General features: G+C 31.8%; 1 protein-coding gene and 1 long non-coding RNA gene across 4 annotated transcripts in view; one reads left to right on the plus strand and one right to left on the minus strand.

Annotated features, from left to right (window-relative positions):
• exp (expansion) overlaps nucleotides 1-20,660 on the plus strand; it is a 201,966-nt gene that overhangs the window by 120,334 nt on the left and 60,972 nt on the right. The gene's annotated exons all lie outside the window — the stretch shown is intronic.
• Nucleotides 1-20,660, minus strand: part of LOC142237815 (uncharacterized) — a 147,302-nt gene that overhangs the window by 67,352 nt on the left and 59,290 nt on the right. Inside the window, exon 2 of the long non-coding RNA XR_012722581.1 lies at nucleotides 4,705-4,847. This is a non-coding gene — a long non-coding RNA (uncharacterized LOC142237815). The remainder of the gene's footprint in view (nucleotides 1-4,704; nucleotides 4,848-20,660) is intronic.

Here is a 20,660-nt window from a genome sequence, read left to right on the forward strand (position 1 = left end):
TGATCCATGACTGAAACAAAAGACTTAAGTAACAAACTTGTTTTCTTAGTTTAAAGAAATAAAATTTCTTTAAAGAAATAAAATTTCTTTAATGAAATATAAAATTTCACATTCATTTAATGTTGTGTGATGATAAATATTTTCTCGAAATTTTGTAGTAAAATTTTGATAATACAAAATAAAAGTTAAAAATTTCACTCTTGAGTTAATTCACTTTCGAGGAAGCGGAAAATTGGCTTGATTAATGTTAATGCGGTAGTGTGAAATACATAACATACTTTTAATGGGTCTAGTATGCATCCGTTTGGTTGCCCAAATAAAATAAATAGATTAAATATTTGATGGGTACATTAAGTTTTAATTTTTCGTTGTTATAAAATACAAGAATTTTTTCGCGAAAATCGAAGTAAAAACCGGAAAAATCGAAATTATACCGATCTTATTATATCTCCACACTATGTGTACACGTAAAAATTTACTCTGTTCCCACGAATTTGACCTTAATTTTTGATATTCATTTCTAGCCAAAAACAAGGTTTTTTTTTAAACGATATTAAATTTAGCCTAGGGTTTATAAAAATTATATTACGATATATAAATTATCTACCAAAATTTTCAGAACGTTTTACCAAAAAAAGTTCCAAACAAAAAAGTTATTTTGCAAAAATTACAAAATTTTATTTCTATAGACAATTTTGTCAAAATTTTGCTTTTATAGAAACTTTTGTGAAATTTTAATTTCTATAGAAAATTTGTCAAAATTTTATTTCTATAGAAAATTTTGTCAAAATTATATTTCATTCGTTTTGTTATTATTGGTTTTTGTTCTTTAAGCATTGTTGTTGTCTTTTGATTTCAGCTTAAAACCATGCATTAACTAAACTACAAGTGTAGCTTAACCAACAGAGGAAACGAATGTTTGTCAAATTTATTTGGGCAAAGCCCTATAAACTGCAAGATGGTTGGATGGACGCATGTTTCGGAATTACCACATTCCTCATCAGCATCCTCTACTTGCAGCAAAACTATCAACCAATTATCAGAATAAATGCAGGCAGTTCATTAAACCCAACAATGAACCTCACTTGAACCTTCCGAAAAAAAAGTTTTGCATGATAGCCGGCTTATGCCGAAATAATTTCGTACAAACATATCCCTTTTCCTATGCCACTGTCAAATCGATGATTTGACAGTGTCATAGGAAAAGGGATATGTTTTGCTGCAAGTAGAGGATGCTGATGAGGAATATGGTAATTCCGAAACGTGCGTCCATCCATCCATCTTGCAGTCTATAAGGCTTTGCCCAAATAAATTCATTCTTTTCCTCTATTGATTAAGCTACACTTGTAGTTTAGTCAAGGCATGGTTTTAAGCTGAAATCAAAAGACAACAAAATTATATTTCTATAGAAAATTTGGTCAAAATTTTATTTTTATAGAAAATTTTGTCAAAATTTTATATCTATAACAATTTTTGTCACAACTTTATTTCTACAGAAAATTTTGTCAACATTTTAGTTTTATAGAAAATATTGTCAAGAATTTATTTCTATAGAAAATTTTGTCAAAATTTAATTTCTATAGAAAATTATGTCAAAATTTTATTTCTATAGAAAATTTTGTCACAATTTTATTTCTATAGAAAATTTTGTCAAAATTTTAATTCTATAGAAAATTTTGTCAAAATTTTATTTTTATAAAAAATTTTGTCAAAATTTTTGTTCTATGGAAAATTTTGTCAAAATTTTATTTCTATAGAAAATTTTGTCAAAATTTTAATTCTATAGAAAATTTTGTCAAAATTTTATTTTTATAGAAAATTTTGTCAAAATTTTTGTTCTATAGAAAATTTTGTCAAAATGTTAGTTCTATAGAAAATTTGTTAAAATTTTATTTCTATAGAAAATTTTGTCAAAATTTTAGCTATATAGAACATTTTGTCAAAATTTTAGTTATATAGAAAATTTTGTCAAAATTTTAGTTATATAGAATATTTGTCAAAATTTTAGTCCTATAGAAAATTTTGTCAAAATTTTAGTTCTATAGAAAATTTTGTCAAAATTTTATTTCTATAGAAAATTTTGTCAAAATTTTATTTCTATAGAAAATTTTGTCAAAATTATATTTCTATAGAAAATCGTTTCAAAATTTTATTTCTATAGAAAATTTTGTCAAAATTTTATTTCTATAGAAAATTTTGTCGAAATATTATTTCTATAGAAAATTTTGTCAAAATTTTATTTCTATAGAAAATTTTGTCAAAATTTTAGTTCCATAGAAAATTCTGTCAACATTTTATTTCTATAGATTTTTTTTTTCAAAATTTATCATCAGTCCATACTATAGTAAACATTTAAAGTAAAAAATTTCCTAATTTATCAACAATGCAAAACCCCCAAAATAAATCTTAGCCCTTATTTAAAGTTTTGTTTTTCACCCGCAATCCAAAGTTTCAATAACATTGGTCAGTTTTCTTTATACTAAGAACAATTTCTCAATGAAAAAAAAATAAATAAATAAAAATTAACAATTAGTTCCTTTTTATTTTAAAGAAATTGGTCGTTATTATTGTGTATATTTAGTGCCCTATAATTTAGGTCAAAAAAGGTTTAATACACGCAGAGAAGGAATATAAACCTCAAGCATGTTTCAAGAGCAAAATATTATTTTTGTATGGTGACCATGTAACATGTTTGTCACTAAAATATTATTTTCTCGTCAAATATAACCTGCTTGCCGAAATAAGATACATGATTTCAGAGAAAATAACATGTTTGCGAAAACCATGTTACATGGCCACCACACAAAAATAACATTTTGTTCTTAAAACATGTTTGAGGTGATCATATTCCTTCTCTGGGTGTATATGGAAGGCATTATTAATTAAACAATTTCCGTGTGTTATCTACTTTTATTTTATGGTGCATTTGTTTTTGTTAAATCTTAAAAAAGAGTGCAGAGTGTTAACAAGCCCTGGATTTGATTCTAAGCACAATGTAAAAAATAATTAAGCTACATTTGATCTCTGCCCCTTGTTTAAATTTTTATTAAAAATATTCCAAACTTCTGCCAATAGCAATAATGCAAATCATGATCGTTTTGTTGATTGTTATTCCCTAGAGTAACACTGCCAATTACGATTTGTTTGAAATGTTGATATGCCAAAAAGCAATAAGAAAACTTGGAAATTTGAATTGTTCTAGACTTAGATTTAAAATTGAAAGACTTGGTAACTTGTTTGACATTTTAAAAAGCAACAATTGAATTTTTTCTTCAATTTGATGTCCAACCATATTTTGTTTTTCTGTCATTTTTTTTTTTCATCGTAGTTATGTTGAAAAAATCTTATTTATATTCATAATCCTGCTTTGCACTATCAAATTGTATTTGATCTTTTGTGAACAAGCCCCAGAAACAAAAGAGACCGAACACGGCTACCACAGCACGTTTCATGTAGGCTTGAGAGCAGATTAGGGATGTCAGCTTGGATGCGTATAGATACACCCAAAAAAACAGTGAACCAACCAGAAAAGGAAATGTAGGTTTATTTGGGAAATTTTTAACTAAATCTTATTACAAATGCCAATATCACAAAAAAAGGTAAATGTTTTTCCACAAATTCAAAACGGGAGGGGACCTCCCCTTGCCAGACATGGTAAAATTTGAAGAGAAATTCCTCGATATTCTTGATATTTTCAGGGATGTTGAGGTTGGTCTCTAAACAACGATCCGCTATTTTTTGTCGATATTTGGTCGGGGAACAGCATTTTGAAACTTGAAAAGAATTTCCCCGATTTTCTTGAAATTGCAGGAAAATTTAGGGTTGTCTATGGACAAAAACCCCTAATTTGTTTTTCGATATTTGATCGGGAAAGCATACGTCCCGTTTATAAAACAATAGATCAAAGTCTTCTCCCATTTACTTGCAAATTTACAGGGAACGTGCGAGAAGGCGATTAAATGAATGTAGGCTACGTGAGTTTACGATATCTAGGGTTGACTTGGTTAACCCAAAATGTTCATCAAAACCGCGATATTTTTAAGGAATATTGTCTCACTTATAAAAAATATCACGAAGGAGCTGCGAAGAGGGCTCGACTTATGCATCTCATCTTCAAACATAACCTGTATCAATTCCCAACAAATCTTTTCCAAACTTTTGCTTGAAGTTAAATTTTTATGGTAGTAATGAGACCAGAAAATTCATTGGTTTCTTCCCTCCATAGGTAACTTAAAACAACAAAGCTTTCCATCCTTTTCCACATCTCTAATTTAAATAACTTGGTACACCTTTCAGAATCTATGTGTGTGGTACAAAAGCGTTTCTATGCATGTATGTGTGTATGTCAAAAGTTACAACAAAAGCACGTTTACATCTTGTATTTGTAGATATCACCTTAAAAATGTCACTTGAATTAAAAACGAAGCTCTTTTTTATTTTTTTTTTTTTCTTTTTCTTGTCTTTCCTTCTCCTTATACCATTCGGTCTTCTTCAATTCTTTTGCATTGAGGAATCTAGTGCTTTATTTAAAACGAACAAAAAAATCCCAATCCCTTATTTTGTGCAGACAATCTAACGTCACATGTAACAAGTACGATGACAAATAAATAAAAAGAGCAAAGAGACTAAAAAAACTAAAAACTGCAAAATACAAGCAAAACTAAATAGAAGCCAACTGACTTAGTACATGACTGACTGACTTACCCATTTCGTAAAAGACAGGAGCTTCTTCTCCTCATCATTAGCAGAAGTTTATTTTGGTATGTTTTTGTTTTTTCGTCTTGTATTTTGTAAGGGGATAGCAAATGAAATGCAAATCATGGCAATGTAGTCACGAAAAGTACACCCTGAAAAAATAGGATAAAAAAATTAACGAAGGAAGGTAGAACTAAATGAAAAAGTATAAATGTTGATTTCGTAAAAAACTATAAAAAAGAAATTAAGGAACTATTGTTATAATTTTTTTTTTTTAATTTTAGAAAAAAAGTTCATAGAAAAAAAAATATTATTGTGAGGACAAAAATTTCATATCCTTAAATTTTGAATGCCACTTAGTCTATTCTGTTCATTATGATCGAAATATCGGGCTGTCACTATACCTAGAAGACGCTTTTCTTAGATACAAAGATTTTTTATTTTACCAGAAGTTGATGAATTTTTAATTAAACGCATTTTGTTCTCGAAATTTAAAAATGAATTACATCTTAAATGTATCATTTTAATATTTTCACGGCGATCGAAAATATGCTTTATAATGTTTCAGGCCAATATTTCAATGAGTTACAAATTCTTCTCATGGTGAAGGATTTTACGCTATTTTTTTATGCCAACCTGGTGCAATGGGAGCCAGCGTGGTGCAATGATTAGCATGCCCTCTTTGCATACACAGGATCATGGGTTCAAACCCAGCTGCGACCAAACACCAAAAAGTTTTTCAGCGGTGGATTATCCCACCTCAGTAATGGTGACATTTCTGACTGTTTCAAAGCCTCTCTACACAGAAAAAAATATTTACGTAATATTAAAGATTACGCAACCTAAATATTAAGGAAAAATTTCTTTCAAATAATGAAATTTTAATTAAAATAAAGTTTACAATCTTTGCTTTAAATTTTTTTTCTTTAAATTTAGGACACAAATTTTGTAAATTTGCATCCCTCCGTTAAATTCGCATGTCTTTGAACTAAGGCTAATTTTCCTTAAAGTAAAGAAACACATTATTGATCTAAAGAAATTGTCCTTAAATTAACTGAAATATTGAAACTTTAGATTTAAGATAAAAACGCTTCAAATATAGGCTAAGACTTATTTTGAGGATTTAGCGTCTTTGGTTTTAAGTTTTTTTGGAATTAAAATACATTTTTTAATTTGAAGTATCCGTTACAATTTGGATTTTTAAAATGGAATTTGTTTGTACGTAAGTACCTTTATTAATAAACCGCGAAAAGAGAATGAAAATTTGATAAATGAAATCTGTATCTTAATTTTAATTTTATTGATCCTAGATTCAAAGCCAGATATGCCGCTAAAAAAATTTCTTTATTTTAAAGAAGTCGCATCTTTGGCTCGGAATCAATACCAAAATCCTTAAGGAAAGGTCAAAATCTTTGGATCAAAGTAAACATTTTTTTGAGTGTAAGTGGTTTCACTGCAATGTGGGATGCCGCTCGGATTCGGCTATAAAAAGGAGGTCCCTAATCATTGAGCTTAACACAGAATCGGGCAGCACTCAGTGAGTGATAAGAGAGAAATTCACCACTGTGGTGTTACAATGGACTGTATAGTCTAAGTGAGCCTGAAATATCGGGTTGCCACTATACCTAACCTAACCCAGGAAAAAAATTGGAAATTCTTCTAAAGGCACAACTTCAAAAAATGTCCTCCCAAAGAAGTTCTTTATTTTAGTTGCACAGGAAGTTCATTTGAGTCAATTTTTTATAACTCACTTTTTTCATATTTTTAATGGGAAATTTTAACTTTTATTATTTCCAATAGCTTAAAAGAACAGATTAAGAATTAATAAAATGTTACAAATTATTTAAATTTTGCCGAAAAAAATGACAAATCCATTCTAGAAAAATTGCGATTTTTTTTTAATATTTTATGTCAAACGTTCCGCACAAGAGTAAGAATGCATTAAAACTCTTAAAAACTTCTAAAAATTAATTATTCGTCAAAATATCACAAAAATTCTTAATTCACATCCAAAACACTGACTTCGCATCACACCTTGAGAAGTGATGCAAATTCAGTCCAACGGCTGTTAAAATGGTTGACATCCGACCTATGACAAGCCCATGTTAAATTCATCGCTTCTGCGCCAATTTTGCACCACTTCCGGATCCAAAAAGAACATTTTTGCTACTTTTTGGGCGACGCTTTTTTGCTGGGAACCTAATACCAACCTATTTGAGAAATACTGTTATTTTATCTCCATGCTAACTGCTGCTTAAACTTTTCTCTAACCATTTAAAAAAAGGTTTCCTTGAGGCATTTAAAGCGGAATTCTTTTCAAGAGCAAATTCAGCAAATTGACTTTTAAAATTTTTGTTAATTTTTAAAATTTACAATTTTTTTTTAATGTGATCGCTTTTGCTGTTGACGAAAAATCGACTAATTGGCTCTTGAATTAATAGGGAAATGTAGAAATGTTTTCAACTCACCAACTGCGTATTTGGAAAAAGTCGAAAATCAATTTTCCAATCTTCAAAAATCACAATTTTTTCATTCTCATAAAAATTCCTAATAAAACAGGGAAAGTTATAGGAATTGGGGTGTTAAGCAGACGTCCAAAAAAAGTTTCAATTTTTGGCAAAATTTTCGCTATACAATTTTTCTCTGTGCGTATCTAGAATTTTTAAAGCAAAAGCTACAAAAATCTTAGCTTAAACAGGCGTAATGTCTGACTCACAATATGATATTTGGGTTTCTGCAGATAGTCTTCAGCAGTAAACTATGCCATATGATTTAGAAAAGACTATGGAACAAAGAAACGAGCGAAAAAAATGCCAAGTCATAATGTAAAGTGCACCATTCGGCACAACAAGATGCAAACTAAATGATATGATTGCAATTTTTTGTTTTTGCAGTGGGTACACTGATGGTTGTTGATATTTTTTTGTTTGGATGTCAGTTGCAAGCTTACTGCTTGACTGGCTGATGTCTTTAAATAGCGAAAGTCAAACGTGACGAGGTCATTGTAACCATCTTCAACTTCTTTTACTGCCTCTGTTGGTGATGGTACCACTATACCTTAGTCATTTGATGTATTTACCACAGCTACTAGCCAGTTAAGCGAACCATCACAGTAACTTCTATCCATTCATCTTATGGCTTGAAGATGCGCCTTAGTTTAAATGCTAGTTTTGAATTTATGATGAATTTTGGCAGTTTTGTTTTTATTTTTTATTCATCAAATTCTCCCTTATTTATTTATCAATTTCCATGAAAATAGTTACAAGTGTTTTTGACCAACAAAAACAGCCACATCGTCTAACTGATATTGATATTTTAAAAACAAAAACATACAGGAAAGCATTTTTTATGTTATTCTCTTATGCAGTGAGTAATGATCAAGTGATAGCTCAGGTCAAAAGACTATTCATTTTTGTTGAAACCTGCCACGAAATGGTTGAATGGCACTTACTTAGTTGCATTTGAAAATTCATTGAACCTAGATTGATGGAAAAATCGATAGTGAAGATGTCAAATAAATTGTGATTAATATTACATTAAATTGAAAGTAACGAAATATTTATTGAAATTTTGTATTTGCCATTATGCAAACGTTTGGGTCTTGAGTCTTTTGTTTTTTTTTCCTATTGCATAGACAGGGGAAAACCCTAACAATATAAGGAAATGATTTTGCAGCAATAAATTGGTTACTCCATATTTATTACACCGATTAAGGCAATCAATTTGTAGAGAGTTATGGGGATTTATACGAGTAAGTGCTAGCAAGTTAATTTTGGGTTTGTATCTTAATTTTTTCGCCATAATAATATTTTATATGTTAACATAATATTACAATCATGCTAAAAGTGAGATTCGCATGAGGTAATCATGAGTAAAATGGATCTTAGTAAAATTGCAAATATATAGGATTGAGGTTGAGTTTTTCAAGATTTATTTCATGGGTTGCTTGTTGTGCGATTGTGAATAAAATATTTTTAAATTTATCAAAATTCACAAATCGTTATTACTTACATATTTAAATTGAATGCAAGCTATTTTCATAAAGACATATATCCGTAATGAGTAACATGGGCATCTGGACCTATGTACGAAGACTATAGATTTAATAAAATGAATTTCAGTTGAATTTGATATTCCCTAAAGGAAATTGAATCACTCGGTGCCGCTTTGGGAAATACATCTGAAATCAATGTATATGGTATACAAATACAAAAGTCAAAAATTTTAGTATTCGTAACAAAAAATCCATGAGTCGCCTTTTTGTAATCCTCAACTTTTATTAGGCGACTCGTGATATTTTTGAAAATGTACTTCTGATGTTGGCCAATTTGGATTTTTAACAAAAAATTTCAATTGTCGACTTTTGGATTTAAAGGCAATAAGAGGAGCTCAACATATTTAAAATGTCGGGAACTCAAAAAGTTAACGTTTCGTCATTTCGAACAATTTTTAAAAAGTGAAATTTTCCAAAATTTGAAACGTCAAAATGCCAGAAGGGCGTTGCTTCCAGATCTTATAGAAGTCGACTTGGGACATTTTTGAAAATGTGCCTTTGATGTTGACCAAATTGGATTTAAGAAAAATCGAAAGTCAACTTTAGATTTAAAGGGCAATAATAGGAGCTCACCATTTTTAATTTCGGGAAGTCAAACAGTTAACGTTTCCTCAGTTTGAACGAACTTTGAAAACTTGAAAACTCCAATTTTCCAAATTTTGAATCGTCAAAATGCCAGAAGGGCGATGCTTCCAAATTCTGTAAAAGTTGAAAACTTGGAATGTCGACTTTTGCTAATTGGTTTCAAATTACAATCTTTAATATGTACACAGAGAATACAGATTGGTTGTGACAATCGAATTTATTGCCAACCTCCTTTTGGCAGTTATAGCAACTACCAGTTGGCAGTTGTGTCACCCGACTGATTCGGTCGACACAACTAATATCTCATATGGTGTAGGTTGGGTCTGCCGACGACATCGGTTGGTGCTACCTTCATCATTCGGTTGTGCTGCCCGACCTTAATAGTGCTCATGACCAAATTAAAGACCAATTTCTTCTCAATTAAATATTATATTTTATTTTATTGTATTTAAATATATATAGTATAAATAGAAAAACAATGTATTTGATCAAATGTCTTTTGTAATTACGCTACAGCCTTCAATAATGAAGTTATCGTGTTGAATTTATTTTCGCTGCAGGTAGGTCAAGTTTGAAAATGGGCTATATCGGCCCATATTTTGCGTTCTTTATCATCGAGACATTGCAATTTCTATCCGATTTGCTTGAAAATTTAAATCTTAAGATATTATAGGTTCGCAAATGTGTGTGTGGTATAAGAAGTGTATCGGTTTCGTCTAACCTCAATAAAGGCCGATCTTCCGATTTGAATTCTTGAATCTAGAAAACCGATATTTTTATCCGATTTGATTAAAATTTGAAATCTACATGTACTTTATTTTCCTGAGATTGTAAATCTAGAACCATTAATTGATGTATCAAATTGGGTTTGATATATTTCTCATTTACACCGCTCTCCCGTATTAACTTCAGAGAAAAAGCGTACTAATCACCCAAATTGGATGTGACTAGAAGTACAATTTCCGAGTTTAGTTTTGGTACTCATTCGATTAATGCGGGTAAAGATATGTAGAATTTAGATTTGACATCATATTATAGGCAGATACTCTTGCACGCTTAGAAAAGAAGTTAAAAATTCCTCTACAACTCAACCAAAAATGGTTAATATAAGTCCAGAATCTTATGTAGTCTCCATATGTATAAACTTTATATTTATCTTCGGGAGGCATACCATTTGAATCAATATCTTTGGGAGAGTACCGGAACCAGCAGGATTCAAGTTAAACCACTCCTCCATGTTTGTTTGCCATACATGCTAGAAATTCGGTACATGGAGTTATTTTGAGTTATCTAAAAAAATATTTTCAATACAAACCAATGTTTTGATTTTTTTGTCCACAGGAAACATCCCTTTCATTATGTGTTGCGATCCCATCCATGGTGAAGATTCCACATTCCCCGATTTAAAATTTCGATATTAAATATGAACATTTTTCTTCTTCAATTAATTTTAATATCATCAAATGACATTTAAAAAGTATTTGAAATATCATTCGGCTGTAACTACTATATGAAAATGGTGGCTACTAACTGATACTTAAGAAATGTTTTTACGGTTGGTCGTATCAACCAATTTGAATCAAAATTATTAAAAGGAGGTAGATTTGGTTGCCACAACCATTTATCTTGTGACACGACAGAAAATTTGTTGAAAATCTCACCAAATGGTTATAAGTACGAACAAATACATGTAAATACTGAAAATTGATATGAACAACTTATATATATTTCTAAATATAGATTTCCAACCAATCTCTTCTCTGTGTGTAGTCAACATCAGTTTGGAGAACTAACATAACAGGTTGGCTGATAAGTCCCCGGTCTAACAAAGAAAAACACACTTTTTTGTCAAAATTCGTTTTTATTATTCAACATAGTTCCCTTCAAGAGCGATACAACGATTATAACGACCTTCCAATTTTTTGATACTATTTTGGTAGTACTCCTTCGGTTTTGCCTCAAAATAGGCCTCAGTTTCGGCGATCACCTCTTCATTGCAGCCAAATTTTTTCCCTGCGAGCATCCTTTTGAGGTCTGAGAACAAGAAAAAGTCGCTGGGGGCCAGATCTGGAGAATACGGTGGGTGGGGAAGCAATTCGAAGCCCAATTCATGAATTTTTGCCATCGTTCTCAATGACTTGTGGCACGGTGCGTTGTCTTGGTGGAACAACACTTTTTTTCTTCTTCATATGGGGCCGTTTTTCTGCGATTTCGACCTTCAAACGCTCCAATAACGCCATATAATAGTCACTGTTGATGGGTTTTCCCTTCTTAAGATAATCGATAAAAATTATTCCATGCGCATCCCAAAAAACAGAGGCCATTACTTTGCCAGCGGACTTTTGAGTCTTTCCACGCTTCGGAGACGGTTCACCGATCGCTGTCCACTCAGCCGACTGTCGATTGGACTCAGGAGTGTAGTGATGGAGCCATGTTTCATCCATTGTCACATATCGACGGAAAAACTCGGGTATATTACGAGTTAACAGCTGCAAACACTGCTCAGAATCATCAACACGTTGTTGTTTTTGGTCAAATGTGAGCTCGCGCGGCACCCATTTTGCACAGAGCTTCCGCATATCCAAATATTGATTAATGACGTTCCTTTGGTGTCTTTAAGGCCTCTGCTATATCGATCAACTTCATTTTACGGTCATTCAAAATCATTTTGTGGATTTTTTTGATGGTTTGGTCGGAAACCACCTCTTTCGGGCGTCCACTGCGTTCACCGTCCTCCGTGCTCATTTCACCACGCTTGAATTTTGCATACCAATCAATTATTGTTGATTTCCCCTGGGGCAGAGTCCGGAAACTCATTATCAAGCCAAGTTTTTGCTTCCACTGTATTTTTTCCCTTCAGAAAACAGTATTTTATCAAAACACGAAATTCCTTTTTTTCCATTTTTTTCACAATAACAAAAGTTGCTTCGCAAAAGACGCTCCCCAACCTGTTATAAGAACCATTTTTATTTAGGATTTCGAGCGTACGTTTCCTATGGGTATCTCAATGTGGGATTATATCAAAAAATGCGATATGAACCATATATTGCACAATTCTGTGTGGCTTCAAATAACATTTGAAGCTGTAGGGTTGCCGCTTGTTTTCTGGCTCTTGTAACCAAATTGAGACCCATAAGTCCCAAAAAAAACCAATTTAAATTCAAATTCCTCACAAAAATCCCCAATAAATCTTTTGATAAATTTTTATTAAAAAAAACTAAAGAAATACGATATGCTGTAAAAACTCATTAATATCAAAATTAATGAATATATAAAATTTCCAAACAAAAAAACATGTAAATCATAATTTTGATAAAAATCCTCAAAAAATCAAAAATTTTATATGAAAAATTTAAATTGGCCATATCTCCTTAAATATGCGTCCTAGAGCGAAAAGAAGGTTAATTCGTGACCACCCCCAAAAAATGACAATTTTCACGAAAATCCTAAAAAATCTAAATTTTTATATGAAAAACTTAAATTGGCCATATCTCCTTAAATATGCGTCCTAGAGCGAAAAGAAGGTTAATTCGTGACTACCCCCAAAAAATCACAATTTTCACGAAAATCCTAAAAAATCTAAATTTTTATATGAAAAACGTAAATTGGCAATATCTCCTTAAATATGCGTCCTAGAGCGAAAAGAAGGTTAATTCGTGACCACCCACAAAAAATCAAAAATTTCATGAAAATCTTCAACAAATCAAATTTTTTATATGAAAAACTTAAATTGGCCATATCTCCTCAAATATGCGTCCTAGAGCGAAAAGTAGGTTAATTAGTGACCGTCTTCAACAAAAACAAAATTTCAATGAAAATCCTCAACAAATCAAATTTTTTATATAAAAACTTAAATTGGACATATCTCCTTAAATATGAGTCCTAGAGCTAAAAGTAGGTTAATTAGTGACCGTCTCAAAAAAAAAACAAAATTTCAATGAAAATCCCCAAAAAAATTAAATTTTTTACATAAAAACTTAAAAACCTAACCTAACCTAAACTGACCATATCTCCTTAAATATGAGTCCTAGAGCGAAAAGCATGTTAATTCGTGACCACCCCAAAAAAAATCAAAATTTTGATGAAAATCGTCAAAAAATCAAAAAAAAAGGAGAGTACGTATTGTATTTTAGATCAAAAATTTACACATAAAAACAGTATGTTGTAAAACTGATGCTAAAATGAACTAATATTTATAGCAACAATTTTATTTTGTTTTAGTTTATTTTTAAAATTTTTGTAATTTTGTAAAGATTTTTTCTTTATTCCAAGTATGTCTCAAAAATTGTATGAACTAAATGCCAGTAAAATTTCAATGACGTACAAATTAGTTCAATTCTAACTAAAACAGAAGAAGTTTTTCGTACACTTCTCACAAATAGTAAGAATGAACTACAGCGTGGTTAAAATCGAAATGATCTGGCGCCTAAGTTTTTTTCTTTATTGTTATTCCATTTTTATTTTCGAGAAAGATGCATTTGGTAAATGGTAATAAAAATCCAAAAATATCAGAAAATGTTCGTTAATTTAATGAATCTCAATATTTGGAATACAATTTAGTTCAATATGTACTTCTAAATACGCAAGTAATAAAATTAGGTGGTATATTAATATGAAGGTGAACCATCTTCATTATTTCTATAGATATCAGTTATGAACAATATGTAGGCCCGATTCCTCACGAAATGATTTAACAATTGTCAAAAATTATCTTAGCCCAGCTCAGTAAAATTATATATTAGAGCTTATGATATATTAGAGCTTTATTATATTATGATGATAATAAAATAAATTTAAACCTGATTTATTATACTGAACCGATTTCGAAAAAAAAATCCCACTAAACCCTCAAATATATGGAACTTCCCCACGAGTCCCCAAGTCCCCAACTCCAAAATTCCCTCCTCATCCACAACAAATTTCCCCAATATGGAGAGAAATCTCCAATACTGACAACACTGATTCCCAGTCGTATACCCAGAAAAAGTAATACGGATAGCATATTCTTTGCGGTAGAAAATCTCTGGTAATTCCGGAAATTCAATCAGTATTTTTCGTATATCCAAATATTCTTTTAAAATGTTATTCGCCAATTCTGCATGTTTCGACATCAGGAATTTCATAAAGCTTAGAAGATGTAATGGAACTTCTTTGCGTAAAACATTTTCACTCATGGTATAGATTGGTCTGCAAATATACTTAATTAGGGACATGTATATTTGCGGGTTTAATACTAGTGCTACAATTTGGTTTCATAATTCGTTCCCTATGTCTAGTAAAAACTATGAGGTGTAAATAAACAAAAATAGCATACATTTTCAAAGCAATTAACCATTTGTCACCCCACCCTATATGCTGTCAATACGACCCTTTTGAATTGTTTTTAAAGTCATTGAAAATCTTATCGTCATCAATTAATTCTCATTAACTTTACATAAGAAGCAATCACTACAAATCTGTTCAATCAGAATCAAACATCCATCGATTCTTGTACTTACAGAAGACGTATGGAGTAACCAAACATCCAAGAAAACACTTCTGTCATCACAATGCGTGTCTAATTAATAGCCACATATTCATCTAGAAGGCATTTCAACATGCCCTCATGAGCGTCTTGTTTACAGATCATTACAATAATTTGCATTTTATTACTTCTTCTTGGCCCTCAGCAAACTAAAGGACCAAGACCACAAGAAGAACAAAGAAAGGCAAAAAATCTTCAGTGTTTTCGTTATCTGAGAACCTGCTAAGTTTGTGGTAGGGCAACAGGCTCTACCGAGAATGGTGTCAATGATGATGGTTTATTAGTCATTTCCCTCAACTCTCCTGCAAGGTTCCTCAATGGGAGGCCATAAATAAAATCAACAATTTAGCTACTGGTACTGATCGCGACCATCACCATCATCGTCTTCACCAATGTAGGCTTCAAAGTTCTTGCGCGAGAACTCCTAGCAACAAAGTGTCTATAGATGATGTTTAATTAATAGACATTCAAGCAATGAATGGTTTTATATGGAAAGGCGTTACTTGCATAAAAGACTACATAAGTATGATAAAGATAGATCCTGGGTGTTGCCTTTGGCTCATGGCGTTATTGTTAGCATAGTGGGATGACATATGATATTCCTTTGAGTTAACATTAATGGCAGTTTATGTTAATTATCGCTGACAATCTGCCATGATTATTCAATATTGTCCAACTCTAATTAAAGTGAGGACAATATGACAGTTTAGTTAAAAAGTTAACAAATAAGAAAAGGGCGAAGTTCAACACCGGCATATTCATAATATTTTACTGCACATAATTGGTAATAAACTAAAGATCTCAAAGGGAAAATTTTAAATTTATAATAGGCTAATTTAGGGATGGGAAAGCTTATGACTGGGATCTATAAATATTGGAAGGATTTGGAAACATATTGGTTTAAACTAATTTAGACGATCTGGTCTTAAGCACACAGAAACATAGTAAACTATTTTATGGGAAATATGGACTACACAAAAAAAAATATTGTCATGAGGCCAAAGATTTCATGTCCTTAAAATAGGAATGCAAATTTTGCTTAGCATTGAAGATGCATTTCTTTGATAGAAAATTTTTGTCCAAAGGTCATAAAGTCATTGAAATTATTTTTTTTTTTCTTAATAATATAACTTAGTCATTATTGTTTAATACAATGTTAACAATTTACTGCCCCAGCGCCTTTTAGAGGCTTATCTCATAACAAACTACAGTTATGTCCTTATAGTTAAGTGATTCGACTTAAAAATTGCTATCTTAACATGAAAGAAAATTTTGCTTGACTAAGGTCAACTTGACTTTAATAGTTCTGAAAATTTTTTCAAAATTAAAGAAATGGTCTTTACTTGTCTTGAGTTTTTTGAATGTGGAAATTTAGTTGTCGTTAACACATTTTTAAAGGACTTTGATATCACATAAAGAAAAAAGCCGAAAAAACTAATAAAATAAATTAAAAATTCTCCGCTTCTTTGACTCGGAATCAACACCAAAATCATTAGTGTATGTACAAAATCTTTGGAACCTGGCATGCTTTTGTTTATCTCTTACCACTGAGTGCAGCCCGATTCTATGTTAAGCTCAATGACAAGGCACCTCCTTTTTATAGCCGGATCCGAACGGCGTTCCACATTGCAGTGAAACCACTTAGAGAAGCTTTAAACCCTCAGAAATGTCACCACCGTTACTGATATGGGATAATCCACCGCAGAAAAACTTTTTGATGTTCGGTCGAAGCAGGAATCGAACCTACGACCTTGTTTATGCAACGCAGGCATGCTAACCATTGCACCACGGTGGTTCCCAACAAATAAAATAAGATGTATGTCCTAGTACAAAGATAGCTAAATTAAATGTATCCTTAGTACAAAATTCTCGCTTTATTGGCTCGGAATAAATGCGAAAAATTAATATAGAATATCAAAAATAAATTATTCAAAAATCTTATAGAACAGGGAGCACGCAGAGAAGGAATATGATCACCTCAAACATGTTTCAAGAGCAAAATGTTACGTTTGTATGGTGACCATGTAACATGTTTGTCACTAAAATATTATTTTCTCGTCAAATATAACCTGCTTGCCGAAATCAGATACATGATTTTCGAGAAAATAACATGGTTGCGATAACCATGTTACATGGTCACCACCCAAAAATAACATTTTGCTCTTAAAACATGTTTGAGGTGATCATATTCCTTCTCTGGGTGAGGGGTTGTAAGCATAGATGAAGCCGCCGAGTCGCGCCGCCGATTTTAGCCGCCGCCGACCAGTTTTTGCCAGTCGAAGCCGCCGCCGAATATGTCGACTCATCTCGACTCCAAATTAGCCGTCAATCAAAAATATTGATTTAAATCAGAAACAAGTATATACGGCCGTAAGTTCGGCCAGGCCTTATGTACTTATGTACCCTCCACCATGGATTGTGTAGAAACTCCTACGAAAGACAGTCATCCACAAATTTCAACTCACATGGTTGATAAATATCATATACTACCACCACGTACCAGATCGGATGAATTTTGCTTCTCCAAAAGGCACCGGAGGTCAAATCTGGGGATCGGTTTATATGGGAGCTATATATTATTATGGACTGAGAGGAACCAATTCCTGCATGGTTGTTGGATACCCTATACTAACATCAAGTACCAAATTTCAACCGAATGGGAAGAATTTCGTCTTCCAAGGTGCTCCGGAGGTCAAATCTGGGGATCGGTTTATATGGGGCCTATATATAATTATTGACCGATATCGACCAATTTTTGCATGGGTGTTTGAGGCAATATATTAACATCACGTACCAAATTTCAACTGCATCAGATAAATTTTGGTCTTCCAAGAGGCTCCGAAGGTCAAATCTGGTGATCGGTTTATATGGGGGCTTTATATAATTATGGACCGATATGGACCAATTTTTGCATGGTTGTTAGAGACCACATACTAACACCATGTACCAAATTTCAGCCGGATCGGATGAAATTTGCTTCTCTTAGAGGCTCCGCAAGCCAAATCGGTGGATCGGTTTATAAGGGGGCTATATATAATCATGGACCGATGTGAACCAATTTTTGCGTGGTTGTTAGAGTCCATATACTTACACCATGTACCAAATTTCAGCCGAATCGGATGAAATTTGCTTCTCTTAAAGGCTCCGCAAGCCAAATCGGGGGATCGGTTATATGGGGGCTATATATAATTATGGACCGATATGGACCAATTTTTGCATGGTTGTTAGAGACCGTATACTAACACCATGTACCAAGTTTCAGCCGGATCGGATGAAATTTGCTTCTCTTAGAGGCTCCGCAAGCCAAATCGGGGGATCGGTTTATATGGGGGCTAAACATAAAAGTGGACCGATATGGCCCATTTGCAATACCATCCGACCTACATCAATAACAACTACTTGTGCCAAGTTTCAAGTCTATAGCTTGTTTCGTTCGGAAGTTAGCGTGATTTCAACAGACGGACGGACGGACGGACATGCTCAGATCGACTCAGAATTTCACCACGACCAAGAATATATATACTTTATGGGGTCTTAGAGCAATATTTCGATGTGTTACAAACGGAATGACAAAGTTAATATACCCCCCATCCTATGGTGGAGGGTATAAAAATATTAATAATTGTTGTATTTTTTGTCAAAATGTTTTACTTTCCACTCAAAATCAAATCAAGTTGCTATAATAATTTTGCAAAAATTTAGCTCAGAAAATTTTAATTAAATGTAAATGCAATTGTAAGATTGGTTGTACGACTAATCTCATTACCATTCGATTAATTTAAAATTGATTTTATAATGGATAATTTTCCGCCGCAGAAAAGACAAGCTGCCGCCGCCGGAGGCAAAAAATTAGTGCCAGCCGCCGCCGACAAAACTGGGTCGGCTTCATTCTATGGTTGAAAGGGCTGGTTTAAGGAAACAAATGAAAAATAAAGTATAAAACATATTAGGATTATTATTATTTGTTTTTTTTTTTTTTTTTAATTTAATTGTGGCAAGACTTCTTATTCTAAATATTATGTTTTACTATTTGTCACAACTTTTTTAGATATCAAAGTGTGATATCAAACGAAAGACTTAAGACACAAACGTGCATGAATTTCTGGTCATGTAATTGATTGTTGCTATACCAAACAAATTGATACTCAAATGACTTTTGCCACAAACGTGAGCAAATATTATATGCATGAGATCTAGCGATTGAATACAAAAGACTTAAGACCCAAACACCTTTAAGTACCACATTCCCAGCCATTAACTCTCAGTCACTTATAGATAGTTTTTTTTATCAAATCTTTTTCTCTATTTAACAAATATAATGTCATACAACTTTACTTCAACCTCAAGTACATATGTTGCATAAATTTACGGTACTTCTGTTCCAAGCAAACCACAAATTATCAAATCTTTTTTATCAAAGAGATTTGCATTGGTGAGGCTAGTTAACCTATATATTTTTTTGTCTTTTGTTACCATTCTATTGGATAACATTTATTAGTACAACATAAACACCAGAACCTTGGCAGACAGCCACTCCTTGATTTATGTTGGCAGTTTCATGAGGTTCTGTTGTTTTGACCATTTTATTACATTCACCATAAATCTTTTCTTTTGTCGTCATACTAAACGGCATCATGTATGTGGGACGTAGTCGTTCAGTGTGTTAGATTTAGGCCACTTTTTTTTTTTTTTTGTTTACGGCCAATTTTATTCTGTTATTAATGTTTTTTGTTGTGGTTGTTATCTTTGCAAAGCAATTGACAATATGTCGACTTGGTTTTGTAAGCTTTAGAGTTGGGATTTTTTTTTTCATCTGATTTCTGTTTTATATTGAGTTTTTAATAATTCCTTTTGTCATTTTAAATTTGTGAAAAATTATATAGAACAAACGTAGATAGTATTGGAGAGTAGAATGGACGCAAAAAAAATATTGAATATTGTCTTTTTGTGATTAATAGTCTCAAATGAATTATATCGCGATTTAAATAACACCCACGCTTTTGTTTCTAGTTCGTTTGACATAAATGTTAAGCAAATGATAAACATTTATTAATGGCGCCATTAATAAGGATATACTGTTGACCAACTACAGAATAAAACAGGGATTGGCATGAATTATGGAATACGTTTAAATTTATATAAAATAATTGATTACAGTTGGCATATTGTTAAAAAAAAACTAAATTATGAATATTATAATTTGAATCAACATGACTTGTGCCAAATTCATAAAAAAGCATCGTTTAACCAAATTGCCAGTACTGGCTTTGTATAGTTAAGTAGACCTGTAAGAGTACTTCATATTCTATGACAAGCAACAAAAACTCTACAAAGAAAAGGTTAAATTTGTATATTGAAAATATATGTCAACAGTGAAAAAAAAATATTGTCGTGAGGCCAAAGAATTCATGTCTTTAAAATACAAATGCAAACTTGAAGTCGTATTGTCCTTATAACTAAGTGATTTCACTTAAAAATGGATATCATAACATGAAAGAAAAAATGTTTGGGCTAAGGTCAACTTGACTTTAATAATTCAGAAAAATTCTTTAAAATTAATGAAATTGTCTTTAAATTTGATGTCTTTTTGCATCTTGACTACAAAGCAAAAAATTGTTCAAATATAGGAAATGTTTTTCAACACTTTATTTAAAAGACGTTTTTTACTTGAAACATAGCATAATTTCTACTGGAAGTCGAGTCTTAATATGGAAAATAAAGTTGTCGTTATCTCACTTTTAAAGGACTTTGATAGCATATGAAGAAAAAAAGCTGAAAAAGCGAAAAATTAAAATTTGCTGC

Source organism: Haematobia irritans, chromosome 5, assembly GCF_050003625.1.
Source record: "Haematobia irritans isolate KBUSLIRL chromosome 5, ASM5000362v1, whole genome shotgun sequence".
NCBI lineage: Eukaryota > Metazoa > Arthropoda > Insecta > Diptera > Muscidae > Haematobia > Haematobia irritans.